General features: G+C 41.2%; 1 protein-coding gene across 1 annotated transcript in view; it reads left to right on the forward strand.

The window, feature by feature from the left end:
* The window catches only part of SPAG16 (sperm associated antigen 16), a 521,477-nt gene that overhangs the window by 34,934 nt on the left and 470,920 nt on the right, over window positions 1–15,623 (forward strand). The gene's annotated exons all lie outside the window — the stretch shown is intronic.

The following is a 15,623-nucleotide window of genomic DNA, read 5'->3' on the forward strand; positions in this document are numbered from 1 at the left end:
AGGGTGTGAGAAGGAGGAAAGGAAGGAAATAGTGTTAATGACCATACCTCCTGCAAGAACCATAGGGGGCAGTTAAAGAGATCTCAGTTGATTGGAGATTACACTGCCTTCCAGAGTTCTGCAGATGGTGTTGCATTCAAATTTCAACAACTCTCCATGGCACCAGAGAGGAATTTTGCCTTGCCTGATCTGGGGCTACCAGGGAATGACCAGAGGATGTTCTACATGCAAAGCATACACTCTGCCACTGAGCTATGGCCTTTCTCTACTCCTTAGGACAGGGTTCTACTATAAGCATGCAGTATTAATAAGATTGTCGCTACCCCAACATTACAGTAGCACTATTTTGACAGTGCCAGCTATGGTCTACCACATTTTGCTTTGTCTTTTTGTTTTCCTAATGAAAAAACTGTTAAACTTCTTTACAAACTTCTTCACAATCACAGAAAGCAGCGGGGTCACTAGGGGTTGGGGGATGCAGTCTACACTGGGTGTCACCCTCAGAGGTCAAAATTGTGAAAATCTTGGTATTTTCAAACAATACCATCATGTTATATATAATTCAATGGCTAATTAAATGCAGAATACAATGAAACAAACTGAGTTTAAATATCTCTATTCTGTCAAAAGGTATAGCCAAATAATCAGAAAAGGAAAACACAACTGCCTTATGTAACAAAAAGTAGATTTTTTTAACTTAAAACTGATCAATGAGACTGATTATTCTGAGAGCCAATGAGGTGATTATGACACAACAGGGAACCCATAAGGTGTTAGTATTAGTCAGGTCTCTTTTCCATGTAACAGAGCTAATACTAGAACACTTATTCAGTTGTGTGTCAAGTTGGCCACTGGTTTTTTTTGTTGGTTACTGATTTGTTGGGTGACCTGTTCTGTTAAATATTTAAAAAATAAAGTTAATGAGGGGTTACACCAAGCCTAGTGATGCCACTGCATTTAGGCTACACATACGATATTGAAATTTATTCTGTATGGTCAGGTACGAGAAAAGGTCCATCGTTGGGGGTGTGTGTGTGTGCGCGCAGTGAGCTCTCACACCAGGTGATGCAAACCCTAGTGATGCCTCAGAATGTGAGAGTTTTTAGATTTTAAAACTGGAGATAGGCAAAACCCCTTCAGCACAAAGAACAACTGGATTGGCAATGATGAGTGGCATGCTTTAAAAAATGTGTTTTGAGCATTCTAAATTGGCTTAGAATAATTACACGTATGTGATTCAAATCCAGGATGCATACACATTTTTGTATTAATGCTTGGGAATTGAACAGCATGGAAGGCAGTATCTTGCATTTGTGATCCTCCTTTTCTTCATTTGCTGCAGTGGGAGATGGCATCTCAGTGGGTTGGTAGCTGCCAGGTGACTGGTGGCTGCCTCCTGAGACACCTATTGCCATAGAGTAGGATTGTAAAACTCATTTCATACAGAGAGCCAAAGTTTGCATTCATGGTGCCTGCTGAGGGCCAGAAGTAACATCATTTAGCAGAAAGTGACATCATTAAGCAGATGATGAACCAAAATAAGCACTTTGTTCTCACACAGAAACTCATTAGCTGCAAATACAGAAGAGAAAATGTGCAAATCCTGTTCATATTTCCAAGGTTTGAGAGAGCCTAATGATCAAACTGGGAGAGCACAATTGCTTTGAGGTCCGCATTCGGCCTGCAGGCCTTAGACAACCCTGCCATAGAACATCTCCTATAATTTCCACTGCATCCTCCAGTTTGCATTCTCTGTAGAGACAGGAGTTGGAATGGTTGAGGCTGAGGTAAAAATTGGGGTACTAGGAGTACTAAATTGAATACTATGAGGTCTGTGTGTGCATGGGTGGGATGTTATTTGAGCGCAAGACAGGAATTATGAACTGCTTTGTAGGCAGCAGACCACTGCCCTCTGCCAACCTGCAATGTGGGGTTATTTTGAATTGCTTTATTATTCATGAGACAAAGTACCTCCCCACTCCAAATGACCCAGCACTAAAATCTACAGTTAATAGTTTGTTGAATGTTGTGTAAAAATCTTACCTCAGGGTTATTGATTATACTTACTTACCTCAAGGGAGAAGGAAGGCAGCACATAGGGAAAGGTTAAATGTGTAAAGCAGCGGTTCCCAAATTATGAGTCGGGACCCACTGTTGAGATGCAACCTGATTTTTGGTTGGTCGCCAAAGGGTGATGGAAAAATCAGATAACTGATTACCTCAAGCCCTGAGACTATTCAAAATCAGATACTGTAGCTGCTAATTACCCTGCAAAGAGCTCAGTTTGCAAGGATGTGTAAATTTAGGAAGATAAATGTTAGAGGATCTTTTTCTGGTTATTATTTACTCATAAATAAAATATTATTTCTTTCTAGATCTCCTTTTTCAAAAATCTGGTAAACCCAGGTGGGTCCTGATTTTGTGTTGTTTTAAAAAGTGGGTCCCGATGCCTGTTGGTGTAACGGAGTCCTTATGTATGTTTCTGAAATGCTTGAATTGTTTGACTCTTTGGATTTTTTCAGGAAGCCTTGGACTGGGGGGTAGGCAGTTTGGGAAATTGTTAAACAGGTTCCTGCTTTTCGGTCACTGACCTAAGTGAAGACTGCAGTTCTGAGGTACAGTGAGAACAGCTCTCCGTATACTGTAACAAAGTGCTAGAAGCTTCCACAATCAGGTTATAAAAGAATGAAGAGAACCTTACTGGGGGCTCAGTCCTTTGGACTGCCAACAAGGGATTGTTCTGGGAGCAATCTGAAGGATTGCTTTCCAGTTCTTAGTTATTGTGTTTATATCTGGTATGCTTATTCTCTTGAGAGCTGAAATCACTTTTTTTGTTTTTAATAAATATTAAGATATTTATTAAGATATTTATTTTATTTTATTAAGATAATATTTATTAAGATATTTATTAAGATTAAATATTGCCTTCTATGTCTGCCTGCTTTCTGCATGCTCAATTCCTCAGCGCCGCCTGCAATCATAGAGGAACTAAACTGTTCAGTTCCCCTTGATCTACAGTTAAGGATTTGTGGAAGAAAGGCATAATGGGAAATTGATGCTAAGGAACAAAACTTGCCTTTAAATGCAAAGAGTGGAATACTGCACTAGAGTGAGAGCCCAATCCTATGCATGGCTACTCAGAAGTAAATCCCATTAGCATCAATGTGGCTAACTCCTAGGAAAGTGTGGATAGGGTTGGGCTGTGAACCAGGAATTATATAATTTTAAAATAAGTGCTGTTAGCAGGAAATAGGATTATTTCCTTCCTTCTTGCAAAAATCAAGGGGATAAACTTCACACCCCAAATGGTACAAATCTGTAGTCTTGAAAAAAATGACATACCTGTCCCCTTTAAAAAAAAAAATTCAGCTTATATATGTTCAGCCAATATGCAGTATTGTATACAGAAGCAGAAATGGCACAGAACAAACAGAAGTACCAATCTTCCTACTTCATTCAAATCACTGCTTATAGTTTTCAAAGTACTGTAATCCAACCATATACTCATTCAATCATACATTTTGGTCTTTTTAAGCACTGCACAAATATGCACATAATAATTAAAAAGTCAACATTGACAATAATTACACTGATAGTGCTGCAATCCAGAGCAATTTTCTTGGAAGTAAATGCCAACATACAGACCAAGTGAGAGCCCAATCCTATGCATGTCTACTCAGAAGTAAGTCCCATTAGAGTCAACAGGGCTTACTCCCAGGAAAGTGTGGATAGGATTGGGCTGTGAGTTGTTTCTAACCACATGGATCTTTTAGGCTGCAATCTGTGCATACCTGCTTAGGAGGAAGTCCTATTTAATTCAGTGGGGCTGACTGCTGAGTAAAAGCAAAGTAAAAAATAAGCTGCACCTTTGGTCTCCTCCAAGAGAGCATAAATTAAGACATTCCAAGCACTTACCATATACCAAATGTTCTGGTAGAGAACATGTGTATGAAATAATTTGTGCAAGAATTGTTTTGTTTCATTTTTATATTATATTTTCATTGAAAGAACAGTGTGGTTTAAGACTACCATTGCATGGGGCATCAAATAAGAATATTTTCAATGTACATAATCATCCCCCTACTCATCATATTTCCCTTAAATCCCATGTCTTTCCATTCACTCTGTCCTCAACAAAGCCAGAATCTCCATGTTGTTCCTGCTCTGAATTGTAAAATTCTAAAAAGTTTCAAATCTGGTTATACATATTTCTCCATGTCATTTTCCCTAAACAGTACTGGCTGATAACAATGCCACCATCCTAAGCACCCATTGTTCATAGTGAGATGCAAAAGTGTTCTTCCAAGCCACAATATCAATTTTTAGCCCCATAATCTTTTTGTTCTTCAAATTTGTAGATATCCCATATAGTTGCACCAATACTTAGGGCAACATCCCTACACACACTCTGCTGGGAGTAAGACTCTTGAACACAATGGGACTTGCTCCTGAGTAAACATGCATAGGATTGTGCTGTAAATGTCAAATTTATGTCTTTGTTTAAATGAAAAACATATTAATTCAAAGTCTTATTTCTTCCCCAAATTGATTATAGCAGTGGTTAACAAAATGTGGGTCAGGACCTACTGGTGGGTTTCCAAAAGGTATAGAAAGATCAGATAACTAATTGCCTTAAGCCCTGAGGCTATTCAAAAATCAGATACTGTAGCAGTAACTCCTCTGTACAACCCATTCACTGAGTGCAGTTCAGTCCTACATGCATGTGTCTACTCAGAAGGGCAGGGACATGCGGTGGGTGGGGAGACAGGTGAGGCAGAGCCTCCCCACCAGAGTCCTTTGAAAAGCACTGCCACCGTGGAAGATGCACAAGTATCCACAACCCATGCACAGGGCACAGCTGTCCTGCTTGCGTGTGTCTACTCAGAAGGGCAGGGACATATGGTGGGTGGTGAGGCAGGTGAGGCAGAGCCTCCCCACCAGGGTCCTTTGAAAAGCACTGCCACCGTGGAAGATGCACAAGCATCCACAACCCATGCGCAGGGCACAGCTCAGCCCTGCATGCGTGTGTCTATTCAGAAGGGCAGGGACATGTGGTGGGTAGTGAGGCAGAGCCTCCCCACCAGAGTCCTTTGAAAAGCACCGCCACAGTGGAAGATGCACAAGCGGTGGTGCGGTGGGTGGGAGGCAGGTGCGGCAGACCCTCGCCGCCCGAGCAATGCACTGGAGCAGTGCGCGCAGGTTGAGACTGCTTGGGCTCCTCCCACGGCGGCGGCGCTTTCCGAAGGACTCAGGTGGGGAGGCACTGCCTCACCTGCCTCCCCACCCACCGCATGTCCCTGCTGCAGCTCAGAACTGGCTGAGCGCGTTCTACGGCCAGCCCACAGTCAGGGGACTCCGACAGAACACTCCAGCGCCCAGATTCCACTTCAACGTTCGACTGCTCCCCCTTCCAGCGCCCAACATGACACCATAGAGCTACCGCGTGCTAGAGCGACGTGCAAATCATGGCTGCCCATTTGTCAGACCGGAAGAAGGGCCAGGCGGTTGCTGTGCTCCAGCGGAAGTAGGCGTTACCCGTGGCAACCAGAGCAGGCGTTACCCGTGGCAACCAGAGCAGGCGTCCTGGAGAACTTGTGCTTGGCGGGCATAGCGGGGAGGAAGGTGGTTGAGGGAGGAGATGGAGGAGGCTGCGATGACGGTGACGACGTCGGAGGGGACTTTCAGCCTGCAGCGTATCCTTCCAGCTCGCAGTGGGGGGGGCATCCCTGGGGTTCAGGCACGGAGGGTTGCATATACGCAACAGGGAGCAAATGTGTACACACCTGTGGGCTGGGCTAAGGCTGTGGGTCGAGCCCATTTCAGGTGGGTCCCCATTCATTTCAATAGCTGTGAGACCTGATGCTCCCATGGTAGGTGAGTGCATCTTGGGAAATGTTACACACCTGTACTTTGAACAGGCTCTCTGTATATGCTTTCAACAATGATAGTCAATAGGGCTTACTCCTGGGTAAGTGTGGGCAGGATAGTAGCCAAGGATTGTTAAAAAATGTTCCTGCTTGATGATGTCACTTCCGGTCATGACATCACTTCTGGTGGGTCCTGACAGATTCTCATTCTCAAACTTTTAGCACCAGGACCCACTATTTTTCTTTCTTCTTTGTGTGTTGGTCTGTCTGACAAAAAGTGCACATATGATCATATTCTGTAGCTACCATTTCAATAGAAATGAGGCAAACTGTGTGCTGTCACTCCAGGCTCTCCTTGCCTTGCTCTGCAAGTGGCACTGTTTTTCAGGTATCAAACTATTTAGGAAACTATTAGGTACTCTGGAAACAGAGTACTAAGCACCCATTTTGCCAAGTGTCTGTGACCCCTTCCACCTTTCACTAGTATGCTTTAAGTAACTGCTGCTTTGGATCAGCAGCAAAGTTGGCTGCTTTGGGAATGACTGAGCTTGGCAGGATCAAAGCTGTTCTTTCAGAGGGAAAAAAGAGCTACTGGACCTGTTTTGGTGTTGGCCCACAACCTGTTGCTCCCAAGATATTAGGCAGAAGAAAAGTGGAACTCAAATGTCAATGGTCTACTTGCCCCAAACCTACTTCTTTGTTCCATGACTACTGCAGAACAAAATGAATGATCATGGAAGAGGAGGAGGGTGAGAGTGGGGAAATTGCTAGGGTATGTGGTGCTACACTATTCTGTGCTGGGTCTGGGGGATCAGAGAGTACCCCCAATTTAGTTTTATCCCCACATTACTTGTTCAGATCTTTTAAATTTCTTAGTGGTAATAATTTTAGGAGATTAGCTTGCTTTAACTTGATGTGATATGCCCTTACAGCAGCTAGGCTTTGTCTTTATCTTCTTCCACACCCATTTTAGACCTCTTATTGGAAAAAAGAACACCCAGTACAAATATTTCCTAATGTGTCACATCTAATACTCAATTTCAAGAGCAATTGGTATATGTCCAAAAAGTGTCAGCATCTCTCCTCCTGACAAGTATACTAATCAATATCATTTAATGCAGATTGGTACTCATGAAACTATTTAAGCAACAATTGTCATTCCCATTTCATGTTTCTTTTGGTGGCTGATGCTGAGACACACAGTATCAGCATTGCTGAATCACTGCTTGCCTACTCTGGTGTAAAAGGGCTATCTAACACTCCTTGTATAGGTGTAGGTGAACCCTGTGTACTCAGAGCACTCACATTGTGTGTAGACCTGCCTTGGACTATGGTATCTGCCTTGGGCTATGGCATGTGGACTAAGTTTAAGGACTAAACTTGGGCTATGGCATGTGGACTAAGCTTAAGGTTGCACACAATATTTTGCAGCCTGAACAATTTAAAATATTTCACTTCCCAGCTGCTTCTCAGTTGCATGTTAATTACGTATTGGCATGTTTCAATGAGCTGTCAGATCTAACATCAGAGGGGGAACTTTCACAGTGCTCAGTGCCAACTCAATTGCAGTGTTTTTCAACATGTTCAGTCATCAAGTAATACGAAACTTAAGCTGCCAACGTTTACCAGGGGTTAAGTTTTGTTGGAATCACTGGGACTTGTTTCTGTAAGTAAATCTGCATATGATTGGGTTGTGTCTTATGTCTGAGTTTGTGAGCCAGCAGTTCATTTTGGTTATCCTGTTGGGTAACAGACTACCAGCATGTAATACTTTTTAGAGAGTGTCACACCTTTTCCAGGCTTCAAGCCAGACTGAGTAATGAGGGATGGGGCAGTTGCAAAGGAGCCAGATGCAGCAGATGACATCAGATCAGGCAGGTAATGATCCTGTGGGTCAGAGACAGAAAATATAGTCAGGGCCAAAAGCTTAAGAACATAAGAACAGCCCCACTGGATCAGGCCATAGGCCCATCTTGTCCAGCTTCCTGTATCTCACAGTGGCCCACCAAATGCCCCAGGGAGCACACCAGATAACAAGAGACCTCATCCTGGTGCCCTCCCTAGCATTGGCATTCTGACATAGCCCATTTCTAAAATCAGGAGGTTGCACATACACATCATGGCTTATAACCCGTAATGGATTTTTCCTACAGAAACTTGTCCAATCCCCTTTTAAAGGCATCCAGGCCAGATGCCGTCACCACATCCTGTGGCAAGGAGTTCCACAGACCAACCACACACTGAGTAAAGAAATATTTTCTTTTGTCTATCCTAACTCTCCCAACACTCAATTTTAGTGAATGTCCCCTGGTTCTGGTGAGAGTGTAAAGAGCATCTCTCTACCCACTTTATCCTTCCCATGCATAATTTTGTATGTCTCAATCATGTCCCCCCTCAGGCATCCCTTTTCTAGGCTGAAGAGGCCCAAACTCCGTAGCCTTTCCTCATAAGGAAGGTGCCCCAACCCAGCAATCATCTTAGTTGCCCTCTTTTGCACCTTTTCCATTTCCACTATATCCTTTTTTTGATGCAGCGACCAGAACTGGACACAATACTCCAGGTGTGGCCTTACCGTCAATTTGTACAACGGCATTATAATATTAGCTGTTTTGTTCTCAACACCTTTTCTAATGATCCCAAGCATAGAATTGGCCTTCTTTATTGCCGCCGCACATTGGGTCGACACTTTCATTTACTTGTCCACCACCATCCCAAACTTGTCCACCACCACCCCATGCTTACTCAATCAATCAAGCTTACTCAGTTTGAGTGATGCCTTTGTGTTGCAGGGAATACTGTACTTGGGCTTTTCTGTCAGAATCCCTCATTCAATTCCTATGTCATCTTGCAATGAGAAAATGTCTCTTCACATATCATTAGAGTGCACATTCCTGTGTGTGCTAGCAATACAGAAGTGAAATAATCCCATAATTTCAATTTCACCACTTTTGCAGTCTCAGCTAGTGGTCTTTGACCACAAATGCTAATCTGAGAAGGAAGAAGAATGTTCTTTAATGGTTAGGGGGATATCTTACTTATTCTGTGGATGAGAGGCTGTTTAGCACTCTACTGTTCAGAGTCGTTTTTTTTATAGAGCACATAGACTTCACATGAATGGTAATTCATGGACTTTACAGGAATGGAACTTGTATAATCAATGAAATAACCATTATTTTAAGAGTAGCCTGAGTAGGTAGCGTACAATCCTTTGCAAACACACAAATGACCCAAACCATGTGGTCAGAGACACCCTGGGAGTCCCTGCTTTCAGTCCTTGCCCAAGCATGATAGGGCAACAATATTAGATAACCCTGTTTGTGTTTCAGTATAAGAACATTAAAAAAAAGTAATTGAAACACTGAAATGAAAACATATGCTGATCAGTTTCAGAGAATGGAAATCATTTTCAAAGTGAGAATGGGGACATCTTGCTCTCCACTCCAAAACTGTTTTCTGGTCTACAAATTAAATACATAAATGGGTTGGACACCCCCATAAATGGGTTGGACACTGGATGCATGTATTTCATTCATATTCAGACAGTACTGATTTTGAAAGCTGTTCGGAAATAAAGTGGTAAAGTGGTTTCTTTTTGTCCTGGTAAGTTGGACAGCTAATTACATAATATGTAATGTGCCTCATGTGATGAAATGTATGAACTGAGTCTAGCATGGATACATTCTGCTGCAATTTGTGGAATTGCATTGGCTCCCTTTAAATCAATAATTGTGTGGGACATGTAATTGTTCCCCTAAAGTTTATTCTTCATACAGGGTTGCTACTGGAAATCCAACATTATTTTTATTCCAGAATAGCCATTTCAAAGTGATCTTTTTGTGTATGTCATGACATTTAGAAGAAAAATCAATTTGTCTTTGAGAGGCCAAATACAAATTAAAATCTAGCCGTTTCAGACTTTTCCTCCTCAGTATACTTTATGAGAAGTAGTAAATCTAAAAAAAAAAGAACAAAAAACAACAATACAAACAAAAACTCCAAACTGTGGCAGTTGAAAAGCCTGTATTTTGTTTCTTACTCTGTTGCAACCAATAAGCTATTTTTTTAAATTTCAGTTTTTGACTATTATTGCAGAAATACTGTAATCTAGATAGTTCCGTGGATTTAAATTACAGTAAATCATTTATATTGAATTTAAGTACTTTATAGACTAATAGTTGTACTGTGTGTCATCTAAGCCTCGTTAATTTTTTTTACCTAAATAGGCTATTTTTTTTTAAATAAAAGAAATAAGAAATCATGGCAGAATTTCTAATGTGTCATCTTTATAGAAATTCAAAAGAGTCAGTGGATTATTTATCTAATTTTCTGCCTTGAGTTAGAATATACTGTGCCTATAGAGCATCCCTAATAAATGTTTCCTTTTTCCTAATAAATGTGTATTTTCTCCAGTGAGTCTACAAGTTCTATGCCCTTATATAAATGAATTTAAAGCTACCTAACTTGAAAGACCCTAAGGGTCCAATACTATCCAATTTTCCAGTGTGGTGGGGAGTCAGTCACAGAGGTCTCCTCAAGGTAAGGGAACATTTGTTCCTTTACCTCAGGGCTGCCTTGCGGCTGCACCAGTACTAAAAAGTTGGAGAGAATTGGGCCCTAAATCAAGCAGATGTTTCAGTCCTGTTTGAAATATTGGGCAGATTTAGAATTGTAACTTTGTCAGCACTGCAACATCTTTTATCTGTTTTGAGATGGGTTGTCAAAGTAGGGGAGGGAAAGATACCATAACTCTTTGTAGTTATTTATTTATATCATAGTGCATATCTTGTCCAGTCCCAGCAAAGTTTGCCTAACTCTCTCCTGTTGTGGGTTGCCTACAGGCAATGTAGTATTTCTTTCAGGCCTCCAGAGGCAATTTGAACAGCAAACAATGGCTCTTGTTTTCCCCATCAAAAATTAAGTTGATTTTTAACTTGTGATGTTGTATATTGGATGTATTTGATGAAGTGTGCACACATAGTCTACAGGTGAGGCCTTGATATCCGCAGGGAATCCATTCTTGGACCCCATGCTGATACTGAATTTCGCAGATAAATTTGTCCCTTTAACCCCTCCGAAGGAGACCAGAGCAGTGTTCCCGTCCCCTTCAGGGGGCTTTCTGAAGCCTGGAGAGGCAGCATGTGTCCACCAGCCACATTTCCAGGCTTCAGAATGGCCCAGGGAGATGAAAAAAAACACCAGCCTTTTAAGCCTTTTAAGGCATTTTAAGGGAAACTGGTGTTTTTTCACCTCTCTGGGCTATTCTGAAGCCCGGAGAGGCAGCGAACAGATGCGCGCTGCCTCTCTGGGTTTCAGAAAGCCCTCCTTAGGGAATGCAACTCTGATCCCCTTTGGACAGCTTAGGTGGATGGAGCCGAGTCTGGCTCAAGGTGGGTCCAGGGGACCCGCGTTGAGCCAGATCTGCAGACGTATAATCCTCAGATAAATAAGCTCCACCTGTATATAGCAAAGGCTACATACTCTGGCGCTTGATATAAATTAAATGGTCTTCTAAGCAGGCTAATTTTGTTTGTAAGGGCCATTTTTCCTTTGAGATGGAGGCTTTGTTGTATTTGGTATTTATTGAGGCAGGAGGGAGCTGAATGTTACAAATGCTGTAGCTATAGCACTCCTGTTGGACCACTTTAGCAGACTATACCTTTTAGGTTTGTTTGTGGGCATGCAGAGCCCAGGAATCTGGAAAGAGAGTGCAACTGAAGATGTATGCATCTTGGTTTGGCAACTGGGACTAAACAGTGGGGGCTCATTCAACAGAATCTTTATACATCTTGAAAATTTTAAAAAAAATTATACTTAAAGAAAACTAGCATGTTAGGCAAAGGATTCTAGTTTAACCTTTCTCCTGACATCTAATTTCTATGTGCAGGAATGTTTGTGTAGATTCAGTTTGCTAGAATGTTTGCTAGATTCAGTCATATGATGCCCTCGCCATACCACAATTTGAATTAATACAGCCCTGAAACTCTTTTATCACCAGGGATGAGCACTCATGACTTGACTCAAGTAATGAAAACACACGTTTTCTGAGACTTGTGGGAACTTGAGTCCTGACTCGGGCACTGACTCACAACTTAGGGCTTTAACTGGAAAAGAGTCATGACTTGATTCATGACATGACATGAGTTATGAAGTCATGAGTCATGACATGAGTCATGAAGACTCGTCATTTTGGGCCAGTGACTTGGTTTTGTGTGTCTGTGTGCATGGTTACTATTTTTTTTTCTGCTGTGTTGCTTTGATAGAAGAGTAATGCCTTCCAAACGTTTGGCTCATTTGAAGTAAAGGACTTCAACACATTGCTGATGGCAAATGGGATGGGAGCATCAGGGCAATGTTAAATGAAAACTCTCTCTCTCTCTCCCCAGCACCTCTGTTTTTCTACAGAGCTTTGCCTGACTCATGGCTTGACTCTCTTTTTGACTCATAATCAAGTCAAAATGACTAAAAAAGGCTTTGATGGCTACCTGTTATGACTTACCCTTGAGTTGTGTCAAAGGGGCAGAGACTCGTGACTTGACTCAAAACCTGGCGCTGAGATTCTCAGCACTTTGCATTGGGACGGGACTTGTGAATAGGTTGGGTAAGCAAATGGAGCATCTGTGAACTTCAAGAAAATTCATGGAGTTTGTGCACCTGAATGTGCTGTGTGATGTGATCAGTTAATAGCAGCATGTGCCTTGTGACTTTCTTTTTGTTGTTATGTTTGTATGGTTGTTGTAATATAACAAACAAAACACTTGTTTTATCTTCTGTCTTGTCTTAGTGATGTGTAAATAGCCAATGGATATGAACAAGGATCGGGGCAAAGCTGAAGCTGGATTTTGCATGTTCAAAATACTCTTCAGTACAGTATTTGGGGACTAGAGAGGGTTTCCCTCTATTCTTTACAGAGACAAAAGTAAAGTTCAGGCTTTTCGGTAAGGGGTTGTCGCTTTCACTTGCATGTATATTAATATAGAAATCTTTTACAATATGCTGCTTGTACCCTATAATGTACCCATTTTTTAAGTTGTGCAGTGCCCTTCTGTAACTGGTGACTATAGATATTATTTGATAATTCTTTTGTTTTGTAATATGCACCATGGTGACCATTTTTAATTGAGGAGCTGCGCAACTGATCCCATGCTAGGAGGTCTGTAATCTTCTAGTAAGATTTCTTGCCAGAGGGCAGTTGACTTATTCCTCCAATTCTTCAAAGGACATGAGTAGAGTTATTCTAAATTTATCCTAGAGTATTTCATGATAAATTTAGGACTTTTAAGTCTAGTATGTCAGTTTCTGCTTTCCAAACAGGAAAGTCAGATAATATCAAACAAAAACATTAAATATTGCTGCATTATTATGGTCTTGATATGAAGCTGGGCAAACTGAATGAACAAACAATTCAAGATGATCTTCTGGTATACAGATCAATGGTAAGGCTTTTGTAATTGTTAGCGCTGGATTTCATTGTTTGTGTGTAATAATTTATATTCATTGCCCAGTTTATCCCTAGATCCAGACCAGCTAATGTAATTTACAGCACCTATGCCCACATTATATCCTGATAGGTAGAATATCTGTTGTTCTCTTATTTCAGATGAGACCAAAAGCCAAATGGCACATTTTGTTCATTGAATTATTGAGAGGTATGCTTCAGAATGTCTTTGCTTTAACGAAAAGCAGTGGTGGGTGGCCAAATAAGATCAGGACCATGATGTGTAGAGAAAAGATGTTTCCCTCTATTCTGTCTTCTCACTTTAAATCACCCCTGGCTGTTTGCCCTTTTCCTTCATGCCACTGTCCCAATCTGGATTGGGATCCTTACTGCTGCTTTTTGTTTAAAGAGAGAAGTTGCTTGTCTTAAACTTCTTTATAAAGTACAGTAATAGCTTGCCGTAATTTGGTCCCAAATTAGTGACTTGACCAAATTCTCTCACAAAATTTCAGTGTGGTCCAAAGGACAGATCTGACCCTGGAATTAGATTTGACCTCAAGGCCATTTAGTTGCCTTAAGCCAGTCATTTTTTTCCGCAGCTTCTGGCGCTCATTCTTAAATGAATTCAGATCTGACCCTGGAATTAGATTTTACCTCAAGGCCTACTATTTAGTTGCCTTAAGCCAGTCATTTTTTCCCCAGCTTCTGGCCCTCATTCTTTAATGAATTCATAGTGACCAATTTCACAGGGCTATTATGAGACGAAATACAGGTGGTGCCTCGGTATCCACTGATTTGACTCACTACTGATACTGACATTCACATTGAAATGCCTTATAACACAGGAAAAAAGCACCAATTTTGTACCTTCGTGCTATTTCATTTAACCTTTATTGGCATAAACAATATCCATCAAGTAAACAAAATTAAAACATCCAAGGTTGCAACCAGTCAGTGTTCAGGATCATTGTGTGGGGGTATAGAAATACAAAGGAATTTACACCTTGACAGCACTGCAAGTAAATATTTTGTAACATATATTGAGCGACACTCATTTCTCCCATCCAGCGAGTACTGAACCAAGTCCGTATCCGAACTCTGAAAATTTTCCAGAAATGGGAATAGAAATCAATGGCGTAAATCACTTTAGTGGGGACAATACAATAATATATGGGTCAAGGACTCATTTGAAGTAAGATCACAAGAACATGACTCTCCAATGACCTATTAAATCTTGCTCTCAGCACATTCGTAGGCAAGGTATTAAACCTACCCAATGTAAAGGCTCTACGAATCTGAGGTGAACACATGAACGATAGATAGCTTGAACCCAAATCAGAGGGCCACAAAAGACCAAAATATAGAGGAGAACAAGACTCACGGGCTGCAGCCCGTGACCAAGACTCGCAGGCTGTAAATCCTGTTTCTCTATATCGAATAGTCAGGTCCGAATAAGATTGTAAGTAGCAGACATGGATAATCCTATCAGATCAGGTGATAAACCTAGCAGCTGAAGTCTTTTGTGAAATAAAGTTAGACTTTATTTAGATAGATAGATTTACTATCATTGTTAAAAGATCAGTAGCTTGTTAAAAGTCTGTAACATTCCCTAAATGCAGTCACATGCCATGGTAGCATCAAGTCTAATGTATTAAAAATAAAATATTGAAATGAATGGGGACCCACCTGAAATTGGCTCACAACCCACCTAGTGGGTCCTGACCCAAAGTTGAGAAACACTGGTATAGTTTATTTTGTGGACCTTCAACCTTATATCAGTTTCACAACTGAAATATATGGTCATGCCATTGGCTGGTACTTTGGGTTCCTGCATACAATTGTTTTCCCCCATGTGTACATGTTACATATGATTTAAAAAGCAGTGCTGGTAATGCTCTCTTCTGGATAGCAAGGCATTGTGAACATTTATTAGCTCCCTTCCCCACAATTATGCTTTAGAGTATATGCATGTGCATGTTATATGTTAGGATGAGGTACCAGATTCCAGACTTCTGTGACAATCTTGCATAGCAGAGAGTATCATCTTCAGACATTTTTTGTGCTGGAAGTAAACAGAAGTGACTAAAGACTGGAAAATAGTGATCCTGTAAAGCTGCCATGTCCTCTCCCTCCCCCAAAATGCCTCTCTCCTCTAGATCAGTGAATTAGCTCTGCTTGCACAAGTGTGGAAATCATTCCTTTTAATATTGTTTTGGTTACATATGGCACCATTTCTTCACAACCACAAAAAATGTTTAAGTTAGGGTTGGTAATTACATGAGTCAGTGTTTTATGAATAATAACTGGTACCCATCAGAAAA

The sequence above is a fragment of the Tiliqua scincoides genome, chromosome 1 (genome assembly GCF_035046505.1).
Source record: "Tiliqua scincoides isolate rTilSci1 chromosome 1, rTilSci1.hap2, whole genome shotgun sequence".
In the NCBI taxonomy this organism is placed as follows: Eukaryota; Metazoa; Chordata; class Lepidosauria; order Squamata; family Scincidae; genus Tiliqua; species Tiliqua scincoides.